Source organism: Macaca mulatta, chromosome 5 (assembly GCF_049350105.2).
Source record: "Macaca mulatta isolate MMU2019108-1 chromosome 5, T2T-MMU8v2.0, whole genome shotgun sequence".
NCBI lineage: Eukaryota > Metazoa > Chordata > Mammalia > Primates > Cercopithecidae > Macaca > Macaca mulatta.
Window position 1 is genome coordinate 133,494,922 of NC_133410.1, and position 8,503 is coordinate 133,503,424.

Consider the following 8,503-nt stretch of genomic DNA (forward strand, 5'->3'; position numbering starts at 1 on the left):
GAAAAAAGCAAACATACAAAAAACAAAAACACCTTAGAAAAGGGAGCTCATCCTAAGGTTTCTTACATAGAACTAAGAGTACATAAAAACAAAACAGATCAATTTTAGAGATGGCCTAATAGGCCTAGGAAACAAGTATTTGAGGAAAAACCTCAAAACAAACTTTGCCATTTACAAATTAACCTATCTTTTATACTTAACTGAACAACAGCTAAGTTTTAAAGTTGAAAATAAGAAAAATGAAAGGATCTCTTTAGCAGGTTGGTGTTTTTGCCTTGGTGTTCCAGTGAATTGCTAGAGTATGTGTCAAGTTCAAAGCATCTGAAAATTTCAAGTTGCAACTTACAAAAAGTACATACCATAGGTTAAGTAGGCACTTGATATTAGGATGATCAATAATTCATCTAAGTGCTGTATGAAACAGCATTTACAAAAGTTGCTTTATTCAACAAACTTTGAGGGAACCGTAGTACTGATAATGAGAAAAGTTAAACAAATAGCAGTTATCAAATGCAATTTCTTCACGTTTCATTCTACTGAAGTCAACCAATGACGACAATGGTATCTTGCTGACTCATCTAACAAATAATTTACCTTTAGAAAAATATAAGCATAAAAAGGTAAATGTAAAACCCTGCAGAGATGAAATCCAATAGTTTTTCTGATTATTGAGGCATCAAATGCCTGCCATTGTATTTAGAGGTATCTTGATATTGTGTCATAGGTTTATCGGCAATTCCAAATATTCCTACTCCAACTTTGCCAGTCACACTCTCAGATGATGCAAAAATATTCCTCTTTATCTGGCCTTTTTTGTTTTTGGAATAGGCTCTGTTGTTGAATTGTTGCCATTTCACTTTCTGGTCCTCTCTTTCCTGCTCAAGTTCTTTTATTCTCTGAGCTTTTTTCAAAGCTTTCTTCCTTTTATATTCACGCTGCTGGGCAATCATTTCTTTTTTTGACATGGGTTTTTTGCCACTGTCCTCCTTTGCCTTCCCTCCTTATTCTACAGGCTTGAGGTTCAAGGGTGGAGTCACTTCAGCATTGCCATAACCAGCAAAGGTGATTGCAGCGGTGCCATTTTCTTCATCTATCTCTTCAGTCTCCGCTTCATAACACTGTCCATCTTCACTCCAGATTGCCATACACTTGTCTCCTACTTTCCATGAATGAGTAGGTTGAGTAGAAGCAAAACTGTCTGAACTTGCAAGCGTCTCAGAAGGTTGAGTTGACAGAAGGTCTTTGGTTAGTTCTATAACTTCTTACAAATCTTTCTTCAATTTTAGCAAATCTTCATTTTCTCCATTTCCAGATAATGCAGCTTCAACTTGCTGGAGCTGAGCTTTGTAGCTTGCCAGCTGCTTTGCTAAATCCTCTGACATTTTGTGTGGGGCTGGGGGCGGGGTGGCGGGAAGGGGTCGGGGCAAATGAACCCAGCGGTAGTGACGGCGGCAGCAGCAGCAGTAGCAGGAAAATCTCCGCGACAACAAGAAGACGACTGGTTCTGAAAAGGAAGAACTCGGTCGGCGGCGAGGGGGAGGGGCACATTTTATTTATTTTAATATATCAATTCACATGTTAAAATTATTGTGAATACGGTTTCTGGTTTTAATATCTTATTTTTTATAGGAGATATGCCACTGAAGCCTCTTTTTACTCTTATATTTAGCTGTTTTAAACACATAGTAGACAAAAAGTAGAAGAGGCTGAAACTGTGGTTTGTGTTTTCTTGCTTTTTCCCTAGTTCTTACTTCACTGCATGCACTTTTTATGTTTTCTGAGCAGTTTCTTAACATAGAGATACTTTTATGCTGTAGAATAGTGATTATATTAATTGTACCTGATTTTAGAATTTTATTGGAAATATTTTGATTATGTCACTGTTAAAGACCTTTCGTTCTCTAGATTAGAAAGAACGAACTCAAAGTTCTTTGTGCTTCACATCAAGAAAAAAGTTTAAATAGGGTTACTAAATTGGGTTACATAAATGATGCAATATGTTTGGAAAAGGCAAACAAAATCAGTTTTTCATTGATTTCTTCTTCCAATTTCTAGGGTACAGCAATGCAAATTTGATTGAGCAAATATTTTTCTCCCTTCCTTTACTCCATTTTCATTTGCAAATAACATGGAACTTAAAATTATTATTTGAAATCATTCTCATTTTACAATAAATGGAACCATAAATACATTCTAAATAAAACTCCGAATTAGGTGGATTCTATTAAATTTCACAGGATATAACTTTATGGGATTTTTATTTGAACTCACAAGAAGTGTAAGTACCAGATGGATTTAACATGAAGCTGATGAAATTTCTTGAGGCTCCACCCTCATGACCTAATTACCTTACCAAGGCTCCATATCCTAATACAATCATATTGGGGGTTAGAATACCGACATATTAATTTTGAGACGACACAAACATTAGTCCATTGTATTGAAACATGCTCATTAACTCATTTTCCTTTTGGACAAGACATTTTTTGTGACCCCCTCTCCACTCTTTCCGTTTTTTTTTTTTTTAATTAAATTTCTATCATTTTGAACGATAGTGAACAAAGATGCCATAATGTAGTTAATACAATGTGGGAAAGGCTGTCTCCTTCGCACGTTAGATATGGAGCTTAGTAAGTAAAACATTTTATTTAACAAAAACTATTAAGTACTTTACATTCCATAAGAAAATTAATAACTTAGAACAATTATGAAAAGAGGGGACTACTGAACAACTTGAACTAGAATATGGAATAAAATATTTTTTATTTGAGAAAATATGAATTTGAACAAGATAAAGAATCTATTTATTTTGCATTGTTGTCTGGTTACGTGAAGAGCTTAAGGAAATAAAAAATCTTGAATTGCTTCTCATAGGATATCATTAGTAAGGTAATTCTGGGTAGTGCATCAAAAAATGGACACAAGCAATTCCAGCACATGAGCTTATCTCCTGTAGAAAGAGCTTCTCTTGAAGCTCTTGGAACACTAGGTAACATCTTCAATATATGTTTTGGCAAACTAATTGATGAAAACAACAACGTATGACTTGGCTGTTATATGCATGAAAAAGAGTTTCAGGATCTTGAGGCTAACCATTGTCAACATAATGAAAAGATTTTGTAAATTCTAATAGTAATACCAAATAGTAATATGGTGCTAGGCACTACTCTAAATACCACACATATATTCACTCATTTAACCCTCATTTGACAGATGCAGAAAAAGGCACCAAAAGTTAATTTTCCCAGACCACACCAGTCCCAAGAGGCAGAGCCAGGAGAGAAATTGAGGCAGCCTCACTCCAGAGTTTATGCTCTCAACACTGTTTCCCTCTTCAAAAAGGATTATCGTAAGTGTGATAACCCATTGGGCTGGAGTTACTCACATACACTGTCTACATATGAGAGGTAATTTTAATCAAATATATCAAATCAATTGTATACTAGCTGAACTCTTCTTCTCCTGCACCTGTAGTCAATTAACTAGTTTATGAGATTTTACTATAATTTAGTAGTTATTAATAATTATGTCCATTTTTCATAAGTCTATGTAAACTTTAATGTCAGTGGAAAAGGTCTTCTTACTCTTTTGGAATTCACAACTTTTGCACAGTTCTTTGACTTAGTAAATGTTTAACAGAATGCTACTTGAATAGGGAATGAATGATAGAATGCAAAGCATGATGTTAGTGTTTTAGAGGACCCAATAACTGGAACCCCTCTTCCCTACTCAAGGAAGTAATAACAACAAAAACACAAAAGACACAACACTTGGAAGGTAAAATTTCACCTTTGGTATTTCAAGCTAATACTGGAGAATGTAACTTATGTCTGCTAACAGGTATAACATTTGGTAGCACTTAACTTCTTGAATTAATTATCTATCATTGTATATAAATGATCTCGATTTAACAGTTTCAAACAACAATAAACATTCATTATATAACATCAAACAATTTCTCCTGATGAGAAATTCAGGACTTGATTGCTCTAGCTCAGGGTCCCCAATGAGGTTGTTGTCAAAATGTTGGCCTGGGCTGTAGTCTGAAGCTTGATTGAAGCCAGAAGGTCTGCCTTGCAAATGGCTTAATTATATCACTTACAAGTTGATGTGGGCTATTGGCAATATCCTCAGTCCCTTTCCATAGGACTGTTTGAGTGTCTTCATAACATTGCCAGCTGGCTTCTCCCAGAAGAAGCAAGGCAAAAGTCAATTTTTTTTATGGTTTTGCCCAGAAAGTCACACACTGTCATTTCTTCATTATTCTATTGGTTTTAAAAGTTAGCCAGATTCAGAGTGGTTGGTGTCTACACAAACAAGAGGTAGCCGGAGGAATGAATCATTGGTGGCCTGTTAGATGCTGGCTACCAAGTCCCTTGTCACTGTCAGTGACTAGGGCTGGCCTCCTCCATCAGAAACTGAACCTGCCAGTAGAGAAACATGGTAAAGGAAATGCACAGCTTCCCACTGAGTTCACTACCAGAAAAGAGAATATAATAACGAAGGACTGAGCTATGTGGGCCAAGTTTCTTCCTCCAAACTCAACCATCAGATTATTGGTCTCAATTTCCCTGGAATAGAGAGAGTAAGAATGGCAAGAGATCAAGAGTATTATAATGGAATGAAACATTAAAAGTGGAATATAATAGTTACAGCACTAACACACAATACAAATTTATGACTGGAAATCCGTTGAATTGGGACCTTAATTCATTGAATTCTAGTGAAGATGATAATAATAATTACCCATCTTTATAGAGTTATTTGCAGTTAAAATCTCTTTAATGTTCATTCCTTTATTTAATTCTGACAATGTGTTATTATCCCCATTTTGTAGATGAATAAAAAAGAGGCCCTGAATTTAAGTAAGAGATTTAGTTTCTGTGTGGCAGCACCACAGATAAAATTCAGGTCAGGTTTTGCCATTTTATCTGGATGGCTCAGATTCCTTGAAACAGATGTTTTTGTCAGCATAGGTAAAGTAGGATGGTTGTAATACACATGAAAAAAATACTATTGACTTGATTGGTGGAACTGAATAGAAGGGGAGTATAGAAGCTTAAAAGATATTACTTTGAAATTTTAGAACAGAATAGTCGGATCTGTGGGAAAATGGCCACTATAATGTTTTGTTTAGCCAATACTGGACTTACAAAAGGCTGCAAATTTGTCTTCAGCTGCTTCCAAGATTCTTTCACTCTTCTGTGGCTAAACAGTTAAAGAAAATAAAAGAGGACTGGGTGCGGTAGCTCATGCCTGTAATCCCAGCACTTTGGGAGGCCGAGACTGGTGGATCACTAGGTCAGGAGTTCGAGACCAGTCTGGCCAACATAGTGAAACCCCATCTCTACTAAAAAATACAAAAATTAGCTGGGCATGGTGGTGCACACCTGTAATTCCAGGTACTGAGGAGACTGAGGCAGGAGAATCACTTGAACCCGGGAGGTAGAGGTTGTGGTGAGCTGAGATCATGTCACTGCACTCCAGCCTGGGCAACAGAGGATGATTTTGTCTCAAAAAAAAAAAAAAAAGAAAGAAAGAAAGAAAGAAAAGAAAAAAAGAAAAGAAAAGAGTTTATTTTTTTTCTTGAGATATTTATTAATTGGTACAGTTTTTTGTGTTCCTTACTTTGTAAGACTTATTTTTTTAAATGCATTTTTGTCCTTCAACTAAAGATGAATTTTGTCAGCTATTGTTTTCTTGTCCATACCTCTTACTGTCAGAACATCTCCTGCATACAAAAGATTTAGGGTGGAAATTAATTATAAAATAATCTCCCAAAGGTACTGCTGTGAACTATCAATTAACACTGTTTGGTGCTTTGATATTTTAAAAGGTTTAAATGGGGAAGTTTAATGTGTGTGTAAAGATGTGTGCAGAGTAAAAGTCCTGAAGCTACCAAAAAGAATACTATAAATCACAGATGGATTTCAGAAATTTCTGAGTGAGGATGCAGATCATGACCACATTAATTTGTTTGTTGAATATTCAACCAGAGTATGGCATGCCAGGTGCTGGATATTTAGTGATGACCAAGGTAGACAGGTCTCTCGTCCCTAGGCATATAATTGAGTTAGGAGGAAGCCATCAAATAAGTAAACAGGTTACTATGCGATGAAAAATTGCAGTAGGTGCCATAAAATAATAGATTTGAGAGAATATAATGAGCCTACTTTAGTTTGGAAGGTCAGAGTAATCCTTATCTAAAGAGAAGAGTTTTAAGGCTGGATCTGAAGAATGAATAAGAACCAGCTGTGAGCACTTCAGACTGAAGTTACAGAGATAATAAAGATTTTCATTCCCTGGAATTGACTCTGTATTGGTGAATGTATGGCTGTATAGAATAACATGCTTCTTATCTCTGTTCCAAAAGCCTTTCCAGTTCTTACCATAACATCACTACATTAATCCTGTTTTAGTGATATTGTTACATTGAGGAATGATGTAGGAGTTTAAGTAAGCACAAACTCAAAAAAGATCTGAAAAAATGCATTGTTTCCAACATATTTTCTAGGTTGAAAATTGGATGACTTCCCACAGAATTTGTATTTGAATTAATTGTTCAAATGTATTAACCTTGCTCAGTGGAGTTATTTTCAAAATGTCTTTAGCTTGATCTTAGACAACAATTTAAATCTTATAAGTCCTCTTATTTTCATTCATACAAGACCTAAAAGCAAATCTCTATGTATATACATCCTTAATTAAAATAAATTCTTATGGTTATTTTGTTATTTAAACAATATGCAAAGTTTTGCATCTGATGCTTTTAATTCAAATATGCTGGTAACAACAAAAATAAATCTTAGCTCACTTTCTTCACAGCGTTTAGATCAGGTTTTAAGTTTTCTGACTTCTGTATAAGCATTTTCAGAAGTTAGCTATTGCCTTCTCTATCTCAGCGTTCACTAGCCCTAGCATGGTACTTGACAGCTAGTGAGTGTTTCATAAGTGTTTATTGATGCGTCCTTGTTGACTTAAAAAGGTAAAGGATATGTGATTGTCTTTTTAAAATAAAATATAACATATTGGTGCTACAAAGGTGACCTTTAAGTTGCTATGCCAAATAATTGAACAGTACATAAGCCTTGGTGCCATGATTGTTAAAGTTTGGGTAAGTTTTCCCTTGGATGAAATTTGAAAAAAATGTTTTAAATTTATGATACTATGCTTTGTTGGTATGCCGGGGTATTTTTGCTTCAAAGAGATTGGGTAATGGTGTCAGTAAAGAAGACAGGCAGGGAAGTGAGGGGCATGGGAGTTTGCCCACCTGGTCCTGTAGCACTATAATCCATGGAACACATTTGGGAGATTGTTGGAACAGAACTTTTTAACGAGGAAAATGAAGAGAGCCACATATGATCTGGATTTCATGGAGTAGAATCTGTCTTCCTTTTCTTAGAGTAAGCTTCACTTTTTACATACATAATGATAATAGGTCCATATAATTTCAATGGAAACTTTAAAAATCATGTGTATTTTGGAACCGTTACATAAAACAGGTTTAGACCATTAACTGTTTACTTAGACTGCTAAGGTTAGAATCTCAGCTTCGGCATTGACAAGCTATGTGGTCTTGGACTAGTTAGCTACCTTCTCTGGGCCCAATTTCTTAATTTGCAAAGTGGACATAATACTAGTGCCTATATAAAAGGGTTGTTTGCCCTGAGGATCCAAGTACTTTATACACTTAAAATGCTAAGAACTGTACCTTGCACATAGTTAGCTCTATAAAAAGTATTTGTTCAATAAATAATAATGAATATTCATGTTAAAATTCAAGAATGTTACTATAAGTTTTGGATAAGGGAACTGAAGAATCTTCGTCAAATGCTCCAAATCATTGAGTGGAGTTCATGGGAGAATAGCTCAAATTCAAAGCTTCTAATTCCAAGACTGTCAGCCGTATGTGTGCCTGCTTCTCTGCAATTAAGCCACAAAGGATTAGAAATTCTCTGTTACACAGGCCTGGAGTGTAAGAAGAATTATATATAGATCTATAAAGATAAAATCAAAGATCTCTGAGAAGAGCCAATGTGTGTATAAAAGAAGGGATAGCCCTAGAATGTGATGAGTTGCTCACTGTGAACCACTGTGAGCCACAAAGAAATGCATATGACCTTTTTTTCCTAATAAGGAACAAAAGGCATTAAGAAAAAGATTTCCAGCTTATAGGAATAAAGATAAAATTCTGTGTATCATTGAAATCAATGTGATGAACAATTTGCTACTTAAAATTCTTTTTTAATGAGCAAGATATAAACCAACAACAAATGGATTAAATTATTTCTTAGAAAATACTTCAAAGAATATTTTTTGAATATATAAATTAATGAAGACTTTAAAAAGGTCAGAACAAAGCAAACAAAGAATTCCTTTGGCAATTCACTGGGCAATCTCGATAAATGTGAATTAGCAGGCTGTGCTGACAAGTTCTGTGTCATGATTTTTAACCCCTGCATCATGAAGTTTGGAGAACTAGAGCAAGCATTTAGAACATACT

At 35.2% G+C, this 8,503-nt stretch overlaps 1 pseudogene; it reads right to left on the minus strand.

Annotated features, from left to right (window-relative positions):
* Window positions 1–656: 656 nt before the first annotated feature.
* Window positions 657–1,397, minus strand: LOC709421 (survival of motor neuron-related-splicing factor 30 pseudogene; annotated as a pseudogene).
* Window positions 1,398–8,503: the final 7,106 nt, after the last annotated feature.